The following is a 19,370-nucleotide window of genomic DNA, read 5'->3' as shown; positions in this document are numbered from 1 at the left end:
TAGTTATGATACTCCGCTGGATACTCCCAAAATAATTCAGCAGAAATATGCAGATTTTTACCAAAATTCTCTGCAGAAATAGCAAAAAACGTCCGCAGATTCCGTCTGGCCCTGACTATAAGAAACTTACAAGTACATGCCAACTTACACTAACACAAACCCCAACCTAAAAGTCCACTCATAGTCTAATGAGAATTAGTTGGCATGTAGATGGAATGTAACTTAAATTCAACAAACGGACCATCAAAATAAAGTGTGTCCAAAGATACTATGGAAGTCAAATGGCGCCAGATTTTTTAACATTCTTCAAAATACCCTTTGTGTTCAACAGAAAAAGAAACTCATAAAATTTTGGAACCACCTTTCAATCTTTCGGAAGTCTTTCAGTCATCAAGATGATATGGACATTAGAAGATAAAATGCTTGAAATAAAATAAATTAAATTAATGCAATTATAAACTAAATAAAATATATAATTCTAAACAAATATATTTAATTATATTAAATAAGTTTTTGTTATAAACTATATCAAATATATAAATAACCTGAAATATTTTAATCTGACTGTTAAAAAATATTTGTGGTTTTCATTTAGTTTAACATGATTCTATAATGGGTGATGCAGTGGCGGAAGTTAGTGCTGTCACCTCACAGCAAGAAGTTCTAATAACTGATTTATATTATTTTTGCCATGATGACTGTAAATAATATTTGACCAGCTCTTTTTCAAGACACTTCTATACAGCTATAAGTGACATTTAAAGGCTTAACTAGGTTAATAGGTTGACTAAGCAGGTTAGGGTAATTAGACAAGTTATCGTGTAACAATGGTTTGTTCTGTAGACTATCGGGAAAAAAATGCTAATACTTTTCACCTTAAAATGGTGTTTAAAAAATTAATAACTGCTTTTTATCTAGCTAAAATAAAATAAATAAGACTTTCCCCAGAAGAAAAAATATTATCAGACATACTGTGAAAATTTTCTTGCTCTGTTAAACATCATTTAGGAAAAAATTTTAAAAGAAAAAAAAATCAAAGGGGAGCTAACAATTCTGATTGCAACTGTATAATTTCTAATTTATAATTATTGTCCATGTTTTGCTAATAAAAGATTTTCCCCTTTTGAATAGGATGAAATATGTTAGCGTGTTCATTCGTGTGTGCATTTGTGTACTGTTTTAGGTGGTTTACAAGGTTAACAAATTTGTATAATGACATGGGTATGAACTGTGTATATTACACTTGTTGAGGTTATTTACAAGGACACAAATTTGTATAACGATTTGGGTATTGTATATTTCGTCACCTTGGAATTATAAGGTTCTCTCTGCGTTCTGAATGATTTTGAGATATTGAGCTTCAAAGTTTTTGCATTCCATATCTTAAAGTCTTAAAATGTAAACAACTTATAAATATATATATAAACATCCCATAATTTAAATAAGTTGTCATTTAATAAGAATATTAGAATAACTCAAATTTGACAAAAATGTCAGGACTTTATAATTCTAAGGTGACAATTTTTTAAGGTGGTTTGTGAAGACATCCCATATGTCCTTATAAAACAAAAAATATTAAACAACGTTCATGTTCTTAATGTGATTGGGTTTAGGGGTAGGGTTAGGTTAAGTGTTTTTTTTTTTTTAAATATAAATTACATTACATTACATGGTGGCGCAGTTGTGCAGTGGGTAGCTCATTGCCTCTCAGCAAGAAAGTCACAGGTTTGAGCCTCGGCCGGGTCAGTTGACATTTCTGTGTGGAGTTGCATGCTCTCCCCGTGTTGGCGCGGGTTTCCTACAGGCGCTGTGGTTTCCCCCACAGTTCGAAGACATGTGCTATAGATGAATTGGGTAAGCTAAACTGGCCGTAGTGTATAAGTGTGAATGAGTGTGAATGGGTGTTTCCCAGAGATAGATAGGTTGCAGCTGGAAGGGTATCTGCTGCGTAAAACATATGCTGGATAAATTGGCAAGTCATTCCGCTGTGGCGACCCCAGATTAATAAAGGGACTAAGCTGATAATAAAATAAATGAAATTACATGAAAGGAGAGTGCTCATTAACCATCAAAACGTGTGTGTGTGTGTGTGTGTGTGTGTGTGTGTGTTTAAAAATACATTTCACAACACCTTGCACTAGTTTATGATGTAACATACTGTATCTGATACATGGTTTCTAATCTAAACAAATGCAACTAATCACAACACCTACCTTTACTACTGTATGCTGCAGATTTATCTTGCTTGTGGCTCCTGAGAATCTGAGTCAGCACCTCACACATTTACATTACGTGATAAATATCTGATCAGATTTTACAATCTGACACCAAAAATATTTTGTGATCTTGACTATTTCAAGAGGCGTCTGTTTATGGTTGAATGAGCAAGCAGTGTGTCAAACAAAGAGGGGTTTAAATAAATACATAAAATGAGTTCATTCTTTCGGCACTATTGAGTCATGTTTATTTATTCTCTCACCAACAAAGAGCTGGAGGACAGTGAGTAAGATGAAAAATCCTTCTCTATTGCTCTAGATTTCAATCAAAAAGCCTGCACACAACATAGAAATTATGCATTACAGTTGAATGATTGTGTCTTTTTATGTCTGCAGAATAGCAAAACTACTCTACGGTCTGCTAACTCGACCGTAAGAAAGGCTTTCAAAGTCATTCACAACAATTATTATATCTATAAAGATTACTATAGACCATTTTGGGGGATGTAAACAATAACAACAGTCCTAATGTATTTCCTGTTTTAGATCTTTTATTTTTAAAGCTCCCGAGAATCCAGAAAGCTTCACATGTTGATACTTTTTAAATGACCGCCATGTTAACATTATGACTGAATCGTCTCTTGTTACAGTTCTTAAAAAGTTTTAAGACAAGAAAGAACTGTTCATGGACCAATGATTTCGCCATATTGAAATGGTCTATAACCATCAGAGCAAGATAATGGTAGCTTTATTATAGTTCTAGTCATGTCAAGAAGTCAAAAGTCAAATTGTAATAAATGTTTTAGGAAATTAACGTCCTATTAAAAAAAAAAAAAACTTTTAAAATGAAATCAATCGATGTGATGACTCAGAGATCACTCTGTAATGTTTTGTTAAAGTTTTTCAGTTTAGAATTTGTCTGTTTCTTCAGTTCCGTTCATTACCAGTATTGCCTGGTTCGCATATTTTCTGACTGGGTTCACCTGTGCCTTGTTTACACTGTAAATGATTTCTGTTTCAATTTCTTAACAGTTTATAAGCTGTGCACAGTGTATTACTGTATATAATTTTGTTTTCACAGTATAATAATGTATTCTCAACATTTCCACACTGTGTACATTACATGATTATATATGATACAGTTGATTCTTTTAATGAATTCTGGGACAAAAAACAAAACCATTCACTGTGCATCTAAATACATTTCTTCAAATGAACGTGAAAAAACTCCACACACACTTTTGCAGGTAAAACTTGACTAAAAACACTAAAAAAAATAACTCATTAAATGAAATCAATTTAATTGAGGGCAGGATTTCCATCCAATAAATTTGTTTAGCACCAACTCAAAAAACTAATTACAAAACTAAATATAATTGAGTTGGTCTAACATGAGTTTATAAAATAAAAGTTTAAATAGATTTGTATGTTTATTGAACTCAAACTCAAAGCTTTGGTAATATCATGTATATATATTATGTGCTATATATTTCGAAGCTTCTAAGTTTTAATTAAATTATTTTAAGCATATTTTATGAGTTACATATACAGTTGATTGAGACTGATCTCAGAACTAATTTTAGGACAGTTTTTGCTCACTGAGCAAAGCAACAAACTGCAATTTTGCTGATAAAGCTGCCAACACCCAAGAGATGGATGCTTCTGCAAGGGGGTGATTTCAAAACTCAAAGCATTGCATGAAACTCTTCTAAATCTTCAAGTGAAGATTAAACTCTAACAAGTCTTTCTATTATCTTTAAACAACTTTTATTTCCCTCTCTTCAATACCATGCAAAACATGCTGGGAACTACAAATGCTCTAAAGAGGTAGTTGGACCAACACAATTCCTTCATGTCATCCAACACAAAACTCTTAAGTTGACGTAACGGCTTACAAATTTAAGTGGATTGAACAAAAAATAAATAAATAAACTGGCTCAATAAATTACAAGAATTACAAGAATACACAGCTAGTCTGAACAAGCAGCAGTAATAATTTTTTGGAGTGTAGTCAAAAACATTCTTTTAAAATATTTTAAAGAAGACTGGGTGATCCTTGGTGATCTTGGTTTCCAACCAAGGCTGCATTAGAGCTCATTTGATAGCACATATTCTGTCCTGTCATTACATCTCTGACGACCTGGAAGTGCTTCGACATCAATGAGTGATAAATCTTCATATTGTCATGCATACAAGAATTCTGTAAGTATCTTTTAATGTTAGTTTGTATTTAGCAGCGACTGTTTAAAAAATTAAGTATTAAAATTGAGTAACGTTTTAGTGATGCTGTGCACAGAAAGGTTGTGATGATTTAATTTGATGAAATGCCACTGGAGAGGTGCCGAGCTAATCACAGACATTCATTCATTAATTTATTTTCTTTTCGGCTTAGTCCCTTTATTAATCTGGGGTCACCACAGTGCAATGAAATGGCAACTTTTCCAGCATATGTTTTATGCAGCGGATGCCCCTCCAGCCGCAACCCATCTCTGGGAAACAACCATACACACTCATATACTATATGGACAATTTAGCCTACCCAATTCACCTGTACTGCATGTCTTTGGACTGTGGGGGAAACCGGAGCACCTGAAGGAAACCCACGTGAACACAGGGAGAACGTGCAAACTCCACACAGAGACGCCGACTGACACAGCCAAGGCATAAACCTGCGACCTTCTTGCTGTGAGGCGACCTACCTACAGCGCCACCGTGTTGCCCTAATCACAAACAAATTAAGTGAATTATTTTCCATTTCTTATAGCATTACCATAATAGTTCTGTCTTGTTTGTAGTGTGATCAACGTTTTCACTAAGTATAGACATGTTCATGAAAATATAATGATATTTTGACAAATTGAAGGAAATGACTCAACAAAGATTTGGTTATCTCACTGAATAAGACTCAAACGTCATTAATAAGATCCAAACTTGCCATCACTACAGCATATTAAAAAACACTAATGCGAATTGACTACGAAACGTTACCACAAACATTTCATGAAGTAGGCTAGTTCCTTATTCCCTTATTACTTCATGTATATTAATAATATTGTGTGTGTAAAGCTGTTGTGGTTGTGTTGTCCAGTTCTAATTTTTAATGTAATACTGTATTACTTTGATTACAAAAAATAAATAAATACAAAATCACTCCATTAATGCCTAATAAGATGCATACTGTAAAGCAGTAGAGTTCAGTACATTCATTCATTAATTTTCTTGTCGGCTTAGTCCCTTTATTAATACGAGGTCGTCACAGGAGAATGAACCGCCAACTTATCCAGCACGTTTTTATGCAGTGGATGCCTTTCCAGCCGCAACCCATCTCTAGGAAACATCCACACACACACTTATACACTATGGACAATTTAGCCTACCCAATTTACCTGTACCGCATGCCTTTGGACTGTGGGGGAAACAGGAGCACCCGGAGGAAACCCACGAAAACACAGGGAGAACTTACAAACAGAAACACCATCTGAGCCGAGGTTCGAACCAGCGACCCGGTGACCTTCTTGTTGTGAGACAACAGCACTACCTACCGCACCACTATATTGCCCCTAGTTCAGTACAGTTCCACATAAATAAATGGTCATATATGTTTGTACATATGTAGGCTATATAAGATTGTTTAGGATATATTTTTAAGGAAATTGTGTTTGTTAATACATGCTGGAATATAACTTATGAAGGTCATAACAACAAAATGTTGCTAATAAAATCACCTTGTGTGTGTTTTTTTCTTTCCAGGGTATCCTCAGGATCCTCCAAATGAAATTCAAGGCTTTTTAAGACCTTTTTAATGCCATTTCAAATAAAATACAATGCCAACTTCGTACCCATTCCGACAGAAATATAAGGGGAAAAATGTTAAATCTGTATAAAGATTAAACCCAAGAAAATAATTATGTACAAGTGACTACTTGAATTAAATAAAACATTTTATTTAAATTTTCAGTTATATTCAATACATATGCAACAGTGTGGTCCTCCACCCAATAGCGAATATGAAGGTCCAACTAAAGGGCAAACATGACCACAAACCCGTTGGCTTTATTGACCTGGTCAGTCAGTTCTTTAGTTATAAAAGGATCTGAATAAAGTGATATATATGCAGTTTTGTTTCTTCCGCACAAGAATGTAGCTGCAACCTCAGAGTCAGGAAACATGGTTTTGAAAACCTCTGTAATGTTTTCATTAAGCCAAAGAGTGGTGCTCAGACATTGTTTTAAGCACCCACATCACATCTTCCTGCAGAGTTAGTGTTGAGCCACAGTAAGATAGGATGTTCCTTGGCTGTGGTGACAGTGTAGGGCAAGCTGCTTTAAAATTGTAGTGAGCTAAGCTATTAGCTACTCTACTTAAGTTTGCGCTGCGAGACATCACTGCAGATGACACCAAGTATTACTACATAGTGGCTTCGCTTAGCAGCTCCACAATGTCGCGAGTAGTGTATTCTGAGTTCAGTAAGTTGGTGAATTCTATGGACACTGGCCATACCGGTTGCCTTCTCTTTATTACTGATGACATATCAGGGAACAATTTCCTCTCACAGGTAAGCGTACTTCCGGCTAGCCCTTTTGATATGTGTTCCGACAATCAAAAACCCTTGCTAGAGGCGGCCAATGGCAGCAAAATCCCAACATTTGTTAGGCGCCAGCTTAAGCTGTATTTCAATGGCAAACGTTTTACTTGGGATTTTCTTGTAGCTAAGGTAGTTTAGCCTTTGCTTGGGACTGATTTTCTTTGTGCACACGGTTTGTCGGTGGATGTGCAAAACCGCTGTTTAGTTGATGCAAAAGATTTCAATTCTTTTCCATGCTCACTAAGCGCGTTTCCAACCACAACCTTGTTTAATGCTTCAGAGAGTAGTTGTGAGTTTTTACAAATGCTCGCTGAGTTTTCTGATATCGCTCAGCCGACCTTTTCCACAGCAACTACTAAACACAGCATAGAACATCACATTTCTACGACAGGTCCACCTGTACACGCACGCGCTCGTCGCCTTGACTAATCTAAATTAGCTGCTGCTAAAGCAGAGTTCGCTTACATGGAAGAATTGGGTATCGTACGCTGTTCGAATAGTCCATGGGCGTCTCCCTTTCACCTAATGACAGTTACCGTCCATGTGGCGATTATCGCAGACTGAATGATGTCACAATTCCCGATCGTTACACTGTACCGAATTTGCAAGATTTTAGCTGGCAAAAGCATTTTTTTCCAAAATTGACCTTGTGCGGGGTTACCACCAAATGCCCGTTCACCCGAATGACCCAAAAACTGCCGTGGTCATCCAGTTTGTGTTATTCGAGTTTTTGCGTATGCCGTTTGGTCTGAAAAATGCTGCTCAAACATTTCAGAGACTCATGGACTCTGTGTTGCAGGATCTGGATTTCCTTTTTGTCTACTTAGACGACATATCGGTCACGAGTACATCCAAGTAAGAGCATTTGTTGCATTTACGTTCTCTTTTCGAGCGCCTCAGCAGCCGCGGTCTTATAATTAATCATGCCAAATACCAATTCAGCCATTCGTCTATCGACTTTCTAGGGCACAGGATTACCAGCGAAGCCGCATTCCCATTGCCATCAAGGGTGGCTGCAGTTACGGAATTTCCATTGCCGCATACGATTAAAGCTCTCCAGGAATTCCTAGGAATGGTCAATTTCTACCACAGATTTATTCCTAGGGCAGCTAAGAGTTAATGGGTTCTCTATTTAAGGCTCTTCAGAGCGGCACTCCTCGTCAAATACTTAGTCTTAAGTTAAATACTTAAGTTAATACTTGATCGGATGAGATGATTGGTGCTTTTGAAAGCACTAAACGAGCTCTAGCTAATGCAGTCATGTTGGTGCATCTGCTGCCTGACATGCCAATCGCTGCCTCTGACCGTGGGCACGGTCCAGGAATAGTTGGTGCATGGACAATGGAAACCTCTTGCTTTCTTTAGTCGTCAACTTCGTACTAACAAGAAGAAATACAGCACATTCGATCGGGAGTTGCTTGGACTCTACCTTGCTATTCGCCATTTTCGTTTTTTTTTATTGAAAGTTGGCCCTTCACCACATTTGTTGATCAGAAACCATTGACATTTGCAATGTCAAAAGTGTCAGAGCCCTGGTCTGCTCGCCAACAGCGCCATTTGGCTTACATTTCTGAATTTACTACCGATATTCAGCATATTGCAGGGAAATCTAATGTGGTAGCGGATTGCCTTTCTCGGCCAAGTTCTAATGTGGTACACTTGGGGTTCAATTACTCCAGCTTGACTGCAGACCAGAGTTTTGACCCAGATGTCCAGTCTTTACAAACAGGGACCACATGCCTCAAATTGGACGATGTTGCATTTGAGGAGGCCGGTGTGTCTCTTCTTTGTGAAGTTTCATAGTGACATCCTCGTCCTATTGTCCCTAGGAACTGGAGACGGCATGTTTTTGACATACTTCATGGTTTGTTTCACCCAGGCGGTAAAGCCTCCCAACGATTGTTGGCTTCGAAGTTTGTCTGGCCAGACCTTAAAAAAGATGTGCGAAATTGGTCTGTTACATGCATCACTTGTCAAAAAGCAAAAGTGCAGCGTCATTTTAAACCACTATTGGCGCGGTTTGAGGTGCCGGAGCATCGTTTTGACCAGGTAAACATTGATCTTGTTGGTCCTCTATCTCGGGGGTAAGCTCACCTGCTTACGATGGTGGACTGGACTACTAGGTGGCCAGAAGTCATGCCCTTAGCGTCAACATCAACTGGGGATATTACACGTGCACATTTGAGCTTTGAGCAGCTGTTGCATGTAATCTGGGTGTTAAGCTTCATCACACTACGGCTTATCATCCTCAAGCGAATGGCCTGTGTGAACAGTTACCGTTCGAGCGAGCTGCCCTGAAGGATGACAACTGGTGTGACAAACTCCCTTGGGTTTTGCTTGGGCTTCGAACAGCCCCCAAAGAGGATCTCCAGGTTTCTTATGCGGAACTTGTGTATGGGCAGACACTTCGAGTGCCTGGCGATTTTGTCCCTAATGTCAGCACTCCATGGTCTGGATCGCAACACCCTCCCATTTTGCAAAGTCCTGCCTCCTCTTTTGCTCCAATGCCTACTTCTCAGCATGGACTTCACAAGACCTGGGTTCCGGATGAGCTGTCTTCTGCGAAATTTGTGTTTGTTCGACATGATGCACACAGAGGTCGTCTGAAACCACCGTACGATGAGCCATTCTGAGTTCTACAATCTACGGATAAGACATTCAGTATTGATGGTGGGGGGAGGTCAGAATGTGTTTCAATTGATCGTCTGAAACCAGCTCACAGAGAACTGGATCAACCTACTCAGCAGGCTTTGGCACCTCGGCGTGGACATCCTGTCTCCATTAAGCCAGCTGAGCCACCTGTTGCTCCAGATTTTTCTGACAGCAGCCAACAGTAAGTGACCCGGACTTTTCTCCGCTTAAACGGCCACACTTTAGTAACTTAAAGTAAAGGGAAATACTTTGTAATAAGCATTACATTGTATAAATATTTACAACTCTTCATTAATGAATTACACAACAAAATGTAATATCATTAATAACTATCATGAACTAATAATTACCATAGTATACTTTAGCCTTTACTCTCTCTCTCTCTCTCTCTCTCTCTCTCTCTCTCTCTCTCTCTCTCTCTCTCTCTATATATATATATATATATATATATATATATATATATATATATATATATATATCTCCCTCAGCCATCTTTTAATCAAGCAAGTTTCTCGTGTCAGCCCAATAATTGTTTGGTGATGTCACCAACCAGAGCGAGAGGTGGCAGTAATGCATCAAAAAGCGTGTTGTCGACCACAATAAAACAGGAAGAAGAAGAAATCGTCATTCTCGCCATAATATAGACTGATTTCATGCGGCTACCATTTTTAAAAGCGAAATCGAAGCTATGGTGGGAAGAAACTTGGAAGTATCGTTGGGAGTTACATAGGAATGTTGTGTAGCTGGTTATATATCTTATCAGCAAATAGAAAGTGACACAAATTTATCATTTCACTGGCTTCCGGGTGACCCGAAGGTCCATTCTGAATGAATGGTGAAAATAAAAAGGGATATCAGAGCTCATTTTCAGTTAAGTTAAGGGAAATGGCACTAGTTAGGTAACGGTTTCTTTCCCAAACACACGTTTTAGATGCCATTTATCCAACTCAAGTTAATAAACTGTCTCTTTCACTATATTAGACTCTTCACGATACTGAATTAAGAGAGAAGACGTCAATTTCCCGTTATCATTTAAGGCACTGTTGATGGCTCTTTTAAAACAGCGCTGATTTGCCATTGTGTTCACGTGCTCATTCAGAAATGCTTGTGATTGGCCGAGAAGGTCATCAGTTCACCCTCCGCTGTTTACTTAGCACAAACACAAACAGACCAGCGATCTGCTTGATGACTCGACTGATCATCACGGCTGCTTCGCGCTCCAGTCTCTGTGTATCTGTGTTTTCACTGGGTGAAGAGCTGTAAAAAATGAATCTTGAGGCTTGTAATTTTCATTTAAAAAAATGATGTGGTCATTAAAAATAATGTGCATATTTTCTTAAAAAAATCGATATTCTGGATTTATTATAAAATATTGAGAGAATGTCGCTAATATAACTAGGATTTAAATTTCACTTATTTGTTTAAGCAAACCAGTGCAATTATTAGGCTTACTTTGAGAGACCAGTTAAGCTAAAAAAAATTGAGGAAAGATGGCTTCACCTTTATTTTAAGAAAATTTACACAATTTTGTGGATTTAATTGAGATGTTTGCATTTGAATCTCAACAACGGCAGTGATCAGACGACATTTTGAAGGAGCAGATTAACATCGAGCATGTTAAGAGGTAAGCATTAACATTTTATTTTATTATGGAGCAGTTTATCATTTTATTGTCTTAAATAGCCTAAGCTCTTTCAAGAAAGACAAATGCTGTTCAAGCTTGTTCAGGAGCCATATGTTGTTTTTGCCATATGATGTGTTAAGGGATACACGGGTATTTTTAACCACCCATTCCTATTTGAAATTGATTTACATTAATGTTCATTCTGAATTATATAATGAAATTGAACAAATTATTTTCATTGTAATATTTACAGCAGTGATCAGGCAACAGTTAAGCAGGGTGGGCGAACAACAGTGAGCTTGTTAAGTGGTAAGTCTAAGCTATAGCTAATCATGGGGTTTTCCTTTTACAGCATTGATGATGTAATGTAATGAACTGTGTTTATATATAATACTGTATATAAATACTAACATGTGTTTGCTTAATTTTTCAGATTAATAAAGAAAATGTTCACAGTATTTTCCCACTGAAGAGGAGCGGTTTATTCGGGCAGATTTTGATAAAGAGAATGGGTGCCAAACAGCAGGTATTTTTAATAATGTTATTTGTGTATTATTATTATTATTATTATTATTATTATTATTAGGCAATATTACTAATTTCTACACTTTTTTGCATCAGACCTCACAATAAATCAAGGAGGAGATGAGAGATGTCGTCCTCTGTTGCTGGTCTATCTCTATGAATAAGAGGAGGAGCTCATCCATGAGTGCAATGTAAGTGTCTCAAACAGTTTTAGATATTAATGGTCTTCAGAAAACTGCATTTTATATTTTTGCATGTTTACAAAAAACAAAAATATAGCTCAAGCACTACATTGTTGAATGCACTATTCTTTGTATAAACATGGTTTGTTTTTATAAATTTATATTTTTGTACACTAGTATACATTTTAAAAAGACCCTGTCCATTATAAGTCAAAATACTTGTGCACTTGTGTCAGTCAGCAAGGTCTATTCAAACATTTTGAAGAATTACTGTTCACAGAGATACAAAGAAATGGTTTGTTTCCTTAATATATTTCCTTAATGTGTTTTTGTAAACCTTAAACATTTGAAATGTACAACTGCATAATTTAATAATAATAAACTTAATGTTTATTTTACAGTGTGGGATTGCACAGAGAATTGCTGTCTGCTAGAGGAATGACCAACCATGAGGACTTCTGCCTTGTCTTGGAGGATGAGTGATTCATGACTCATGGCTAGCTTAAAAAATCTAGAATTGCTGAACTGGATTTATACAAATATTCCCCAAATTAAAATCACTTACAAAGAAACATATATTTCTGACACAATTCACTGCTACAACCTTTTGGGGAATTTTCACTGCATTGATTGATTGATTGTGTTGCTAATATTTGAGATGCAGCTTTTATACTGGTTTTATATGTTATGCAATACACACATTCTGTCAGATTTTGTCTAAAATGTGAATACTCCTACAAATGAAAGTTGACAGAACATTTTTTTTCTATGGCATGGATAAAGGAATTTTATCAGAGATTAACATTGCTGTAAACTTTATATAGATTTGTTTAACATATTGTACCATTTTTTTGAATCGGTGGAACGTGTAATAAAATGATATTTGGCAAAAATGTATTGTGTATGTATTTCATTGTACATTATATATTTTACATTTTATGAATGAGTAAATTTCATTAATAACTTTGAGTAAATGGTGATTTATTTGCATATATTATAAAAGCACATTCCGCTAATAATATTAAATTCAACATCTATCACTCAAAAAAACTAGTAATTTTCACATGATTCATTCAAGTGGTTTTTGCTTTAAAAATAGATATGAGTAAATGGTGGTGGATTTGCTTAAATTATAAAAGCACATTCCGCTAATAATATTAAAATGTTCATCTATCAGTCAAAAGAATTTGTAATTTTCACATGAATCATTCAAGCAGTTTTTGCTTAAAAAAATCAAGTTAAAAATTTACTTAAAAATAATACGTGCAATAGTGTTACCACAATTTTTTTTGTAAATAGCACGTAAGATTTTTTACAGCAGATACACAGAGACTGAAGTGCGAAGCAGCCGTGAAGATCAGTCGAGTCATCTGTGCTCAGCAGCGCTTCCATGTTAGCAGGAAATAGACGGTTTTAAAACTTCAGTACCGGGACAACACTATTACAGACAACAAGAGGGTGTGCCACAGAGGACTTATCACTCACCGGGTTACATAGGTTGAAGCAGGAAAGTGCCCCCACGGTGTTTAACTGGTGCCATTAACTGAAACCTAGGAGGACACTTGAGCATAATACTTTTAAAGAGATTGTGATGTTGTTTGATGCTAAATTGCTTTTAATTGTTTAAATTAAACTTACTGAATGATATTAAAGTGATGTTTACACCATTTCTGCATTTTGAAATCTCGGCTACAGCTGGAAGTTTATAGTCCACAGCATGTTACTGCAATGTTTACAGTGCTGGTCCTATACTTCCGGGTTTCTTCCCACCGCAGCCCTGCTTTGGTTCTTTAAAATGACGGCCGTGTGAAATAAACATATGGATGTACTTCCATCAGCTAGACACCGGCCTCACACCTCCTTGAATGTCAGTGCCGAGACTTATTGATCCGCGATCTGTTAATGTAGCTTGTGTGGACGCTACTGCGCTACTTGCTTAAAATAATAGCTTCGCTACTGAAAAGCTATTTGATTTAGAAAGTAGTGACGCTACCGCCACACTACTAAAAAATGTAGTCAAGCTAGTAGCGACGCTGCTGCTCAACACTGTGGTTGCGATGCATCTAATGTAAAAATTTCTTTATTACTGATAGCCAAAGCTGTTTTAGGTCTACATCACTAGAGGTCTCCGGTGCACAGAACTGCAAATTAGGTAGTTGGTGCTGGCGAGCAGTACTTTACACGGTGTGTTTGGCACCCCTCATATGGGAGTGCAGTGCCGAAACACCAATCGTCGCTAACGTTAGCTTAAAAGATTTCCAGCATCAACAGCAGTGGATGTTGTGGTCATTTCCTGGCACAGGCTTGACCTAAACATAATTCGGATTGCTTGGCCACAATGACACATTTCCTTTTTAGCCGACAAACTAGGCTAGCAACAATCTTGTTATGTATCTCACCTTCAGTAACCAAAGTAACGGGTGCGCACGCTTTCACGCTTTCTGCTATTGCGTGGAGCCCGCATTATTTACAGTTAATTTTGTTATGGTATGAACTTAATCCTAAGAAAGGTAAAATAAATTAATAAAATAAGACCTTTGCAACACAACACAATTCAATCACAATTTCAATTCAATTTTCTTTTGTTTTTTCAATGGTTAAGTTCATCTGTTTGGTTCTTGCTTGTTTCCTGACTGCAAACCACTTTACTTTTAGACACACAATTGTACATTTTCTTCCTGTGGAATCACTGCTGCCATTTTAAAATGCAGTCTACTTATGGCAAAGCTACAAAAATGTTCGTAGCAAATGTTTTTATTTTTTTCTTCAGTTGACGGATGTCACCGGCTCATTACCATAGAAATCTGCACATAACAAAAAAAGCCACAAATAAAAAAAAAAAATCATACACGCAATTAAACAAAAAACATGTTTTTTTTTTCATTTCAGCAATCTTCTGAGGCATAATCTAGTGTCTCACATGGTAAAGTTAAAGCAGAGAATGCAGCTTATTTGCATTTCTTCATGTTTGTATTTCATAATGCCGCCCACCTCTGAGATGTTTCTATCGGCTCTTTCCTCATGTGACTGTCAAGGACTGTAAAACACAAATAGACACACCAGCTCCTGCGAGGAGGCCGAGAGATCATTGACAGAAAGAATGAGCTTCATCTTGGGGAGGATAATTCAAGGCATGTCATAAAACATCAATACTCCTCTAGAGGTCTGGCCAGCCCAACTGCATGCTGGGAAACATTATAGCCTTAAATAATTCAGCGCAGGAAGAAACTCCTTCATTTTATTGAAAATTCACGTTTGACTTCAAATGCATCCAAACACACATGCACACCATCATAAAGTATTTATTGCATGTGTTATTTGATAGTCTTTATAAAGCATTTCCTCAATCTATTGTCTGAATTATTTTATTTTATGTTATGTTATGTTATCTTATATTAATTTTATTATATTATATTAAATTATATTACATTATACTTTTAGTGTGAGTTTTTAGACTTTTCCCTTTGACATTGAAGTATCTGTAGAGACAGATTATAGTGTCAAATCTTCTTGATCAGACGTGATTTAGAAATGAACATTATCTGTCTAAACTGCAATACAGATGCTGCAGTGTCTTTGGCACATGAAGAGTCTTCTGTGTGCCCTAGCCCATTCTGAAGCAAAGTGAACCCAGAACACTCAGACACTCCCAGGCCATTATGACAGAGAACAAATCCAAAACAACCTACTGCAGTGTAACAGAATGAATGCAAAGATGCGTCATCTGGATAATTAGTGCATGCATAAAATGCAGCGAAAATGAAATAATAAAAAAAAAAATAATTAATAAACAGATGACTGGAAGAAATGGTAATAGACTCATTGAACATATGGTAATGAAAAAAGCAAACAAACCTCCATTCAAAAGCTTTAAGCTAATATAATCTATCTATCTATCTATCTATCTATCTATCTATCTATCTATCTATCTATCTATCTATCTATCTATCTATCTATCTATCTATCTATCTATCTATCTATCTATCTATCTATCTATCTATCTATCTGTCTATCTGTCTGTCTGTCTGTCTGTCTGTCTGTCTGTCACTAGCAAAATATATCGTAGAGCATGCTAACATGTTAAATCATGCTAGCAACATAGCCTCCTGAGACCCAAGGAAGATGTTTTTCTTATTTTTTCTGATGTCCTACACTCTTTGGGTTAAAACAATTCTACAATTTAGAGTTTTTACATTTTGTTTTTATTTTTAATTTTACAGCATTTCCACTGTAGTGGACCATAGGACCATTTTAGTTCGAAACAACTCAGACAACAAAACTGTACAGGATATGGCTGTAAAGGGATAATAATTCAATTTTAATGTAACAAAAACAAAACAAAAGCAACTTTTTCCTTTTGTATTGAAATTCCCGAAACAGTTTAGTCTGAGAGAGAGAGAGCCAAATTCAAAAATAAAAGGAGGAAGTGATGTTAATCCAAATCAAATTTAACATAAAAGTGATTTAAAACTGATTGTCATTCTCTAATTGTCTCTTTATCTCTAATTGTCTGAACTGTCAGACTCTAAATCAGAGTCTCCCTCAACTATTTTATAAAGAATCTTCTCTGCTTCAGTTGTGCCCCCTACAACATGCATTCATTAATTACATTACAGTTTTTCTCAGTGGCTTTGGTGCATTTCTCACTACACTATTTACATTTGCACAACAGGTAATGCATTTCTCAAAACAAATAGTCATTTGTGCACATCCAAGTAGCAGTTTCTTATTTTTTTCAACAAATTGTGAATGCTTTTGCACAAGCATCAATTGCTTTCATACAACTCTCTGCTATTTATAACATTATCATTTGCTTCTGTCATGTCAGTCAAAATGAACTAAACTTGTAAATGCTGAATAGTCATTCTATATAAAACGAACCGTCCTCATTTCATTACTTGAGTCAATATATACAAAAATGATGAACTAGTTGTCAAAATCTGTCAAACAAATTTCATGAAACAAATTTAAATCTTTATTTTCCTGAAAATGTCTTTAAAATTGAACAATTTGATGAATGATTTACAGACCTGTGTATGTTGTATAGGCTCAGTTCCAATATGTACTGCAATATTGAGTACAGTTGTGCATAGCTCTACCTAAAAGGAGTTGATGTTTGTTGTAAATAAGGGTGTGTTTATTCTTTTGCACAATTCTGTGAGTAAATTAGGATTGCAAAGAGCAAATGCAGCAAAAATGTGAAACATACATATTTAGTGTCTTGTACTCAGATAACTCACTCAATGCAGTGATCTATCACTTTACTGTAGTTTTCAAATGGCTGTGCAAGTAGTCTATAGTGCTGTCTTGAGCATTTTCAGGAACTGTCACCAAAATCTGACTTTTTTTGCATTGAATAAATGTAGAGAGTAAACTGTCATAATAAAAACATGACTAAGCCATTTGACTATCTTGTTCATAAACAATGGTGTCAGGACTTTTCATTTTGACGATACTGACAGTTTGATTGACATGAATATTTGCTTTTGAGGAATGAATTATCCATTTTGAGCATGTGATGCACTTTTGCAGGTTATCAGCTAGGTTTTGCAGTTTGCACTAATTGTTTTGAGAAATGCATTAACTATTGTGCAAATGTAAATAGTGTAGTGAAAAATGCACCAGAGAAGACTGAGAAAAACTGTAAATCGACAACATGACTAAGTAATTTGACTGTCTTATCGGTACACATCGACACAAGGACTTTTAATTCTGATGGCACTGACACATTCATGGACAAACAAATTTAGTTTTGTAAGAAGGATTTTGAGCAAGAGACTGGCTTTTGCTGGTAATTCATGGTATTTTGCTATTTGTATGTGTTGTTTTGAGAAATGCACTTACTGTTTTGCAAAATTTCAATTCTGATCTGAAAAATGTACCAAAGCAACTAAGAAAAATTGTTATAGCATTTTTCTAGCATGTTCGTTTAACACATTGTTAGAACATTTTAACACTGTTTTACCATGATTTAGCATTTATTTTTTTAGGTCATACAAGGTTACAATAACAAGTTTTAACTGTTACAGGCATGATTAAGCTATTTTAGCAGATGTATTACAGTTTTTCTCAGTCACTTTAGTGCGTTTCTCACAACACCAGTGCATTTCTGCACAACAGTCAATGCACTTCTCAAAACAATTAGTACAAACTGCAAAACCAAGTTGATAACCTGCAAAAGCGCGTCACATGCTCAAAATGGATAGCTAATTCCTCTAAAGCAAGTATTCATGTCAATCAAAGTGTCAGTGTCATCAAAATTAAAAGTGCTGACACCATTGTTTGTGAACAAGATATTCATTTGGCTTTGTCATGTTTTCATTATGACAGTTTACTCTGGACATTTCTTCCAAAGGCAAAAAAGACAGATTTAGTGACATGTCCTGAAAATGCTCAAGACAGCACTATATACTATTTACATAGCCATTTACAAAAACTACAGTAAAGTTAGACATAGTTCCGCAGGCAAATGTAAATAGTGTTATGAGAAATGCACCAAAGTGACTGAGAAAAACTGTAATAGTGTACTCTGGAAGGGTGTCCTGATGTGAACTATGGCTATTTTTTTTGCTGTTTGCACTGTAATTTGTTGGCAGATCATGTCATTGTGATACAGAAGAGAAAAAACAGCACTGCAAATCACAAGGAAAACCAAAACAAAAGTAGAAATGTGAACAAATGACAATCTCCTTTTAGATGCACCTTCACTAGAAAAAGTCAAGATGCACTTGAGAGAAATTTACACAGATTTAGAAAAGTCTAATGGAGGTGAAAACTGCATTGACAAAATATTATGACAGCTTGTTCAGTTTTGCATGTAAAAATGTATGCCATCAACTAATGATTAATTGTTATGGAGGGTGAAACTATTCAGACAGAGACCAAAATATAACATTTTGATCAACATGACATAAGCAATCGATAATGTTGGAGAGCAGAGAATAGTACATAATCTTTTACATGGATGTATGCAAGCATTTGCAACTTGTTCAAAGTAATGCGAAACAGCTTTTTTGATGTGCACAACTAACACAATGATGTGAAGATTGAACAAGGAGTAATGAGAATTTTAATTATGAAATTCTGTAAAAACTGTAAGATAGCAAGTCATACTAGATAATTAACATGTTAGAAACATGCATACCTACCAACATTCAATCTACCAATGCATTAAACATGATAGAAACATACTTATGATAAGCTGATTGATGGATTTAATTGGATAGCATTGCTAAAATTCTGTTAGCAGAATGTTAAAATGGTGTTAAAACATCCAAACTGACGTTTAATTCTGTGGTGCTAATGAAAAATATAATTATATTTCAGCTAAAGAGTATAAGTATATTTCAATTTATGGTATTTCTAAACATGAGAAACACAGGAAAACCCTGACTAAAATGTAATAAAAACTTTTTTTTTTTACCCAAAACTCCATAAAAACAATGATTTAAACTTCATATTCACCTATTAAAAAACACATGCCAAAATGTTTTCAACCAATTTATTATCCACATTTTATTCTTAGTTGCATTATCAATTACAGGAACAATTTCGGCATCACTTTAAAACATGAAACAATATTATTT

At 35.8% G+C, this 19,370-nt stretch overlaps 1 long non-coding RNA gene across 1 annotated transcript; it reads left to right on the top strand.

Moving 5' to 3' along the window:
• The first annotated feature begins 10,631 nt into the window (after window positions 1–10,631).
• Window positions 10,632–12,677, top strand: LOC147841971 (uncharacterized). The gene is made up of 5 exons (XR_015500842.1): window positions 10,632–11,077; window positions 11,331–11,386; window positions 11,511–11,603; window positions 11,699–11,793; window positions 12,186–12,677. It is a non-coding gene; the product is annotated as an uncharacterized LOC147841971 (long non-coding RNA).
• Window positions 12,678–19,370: the final 6,693 nt, after the last annotated feature.

Source organism: Danio rerio, chromosome 10, assembly GCF_052040795.2.
Source record: "Danio rerio strain M-AB ecotype USA chromosome 10, GRCz13ab, whole genome shotgun sequence".
In the NCBI taxonomy this organism is placed as follows: Eukaryota; Metazoa; Chordata; class Actinopteri; order Cypriniformes; family Danionidae; genus Danio; species Danio rerio.
This window is presented reverse-complemented; position numbering and strand designations above follow the sequence as displayed.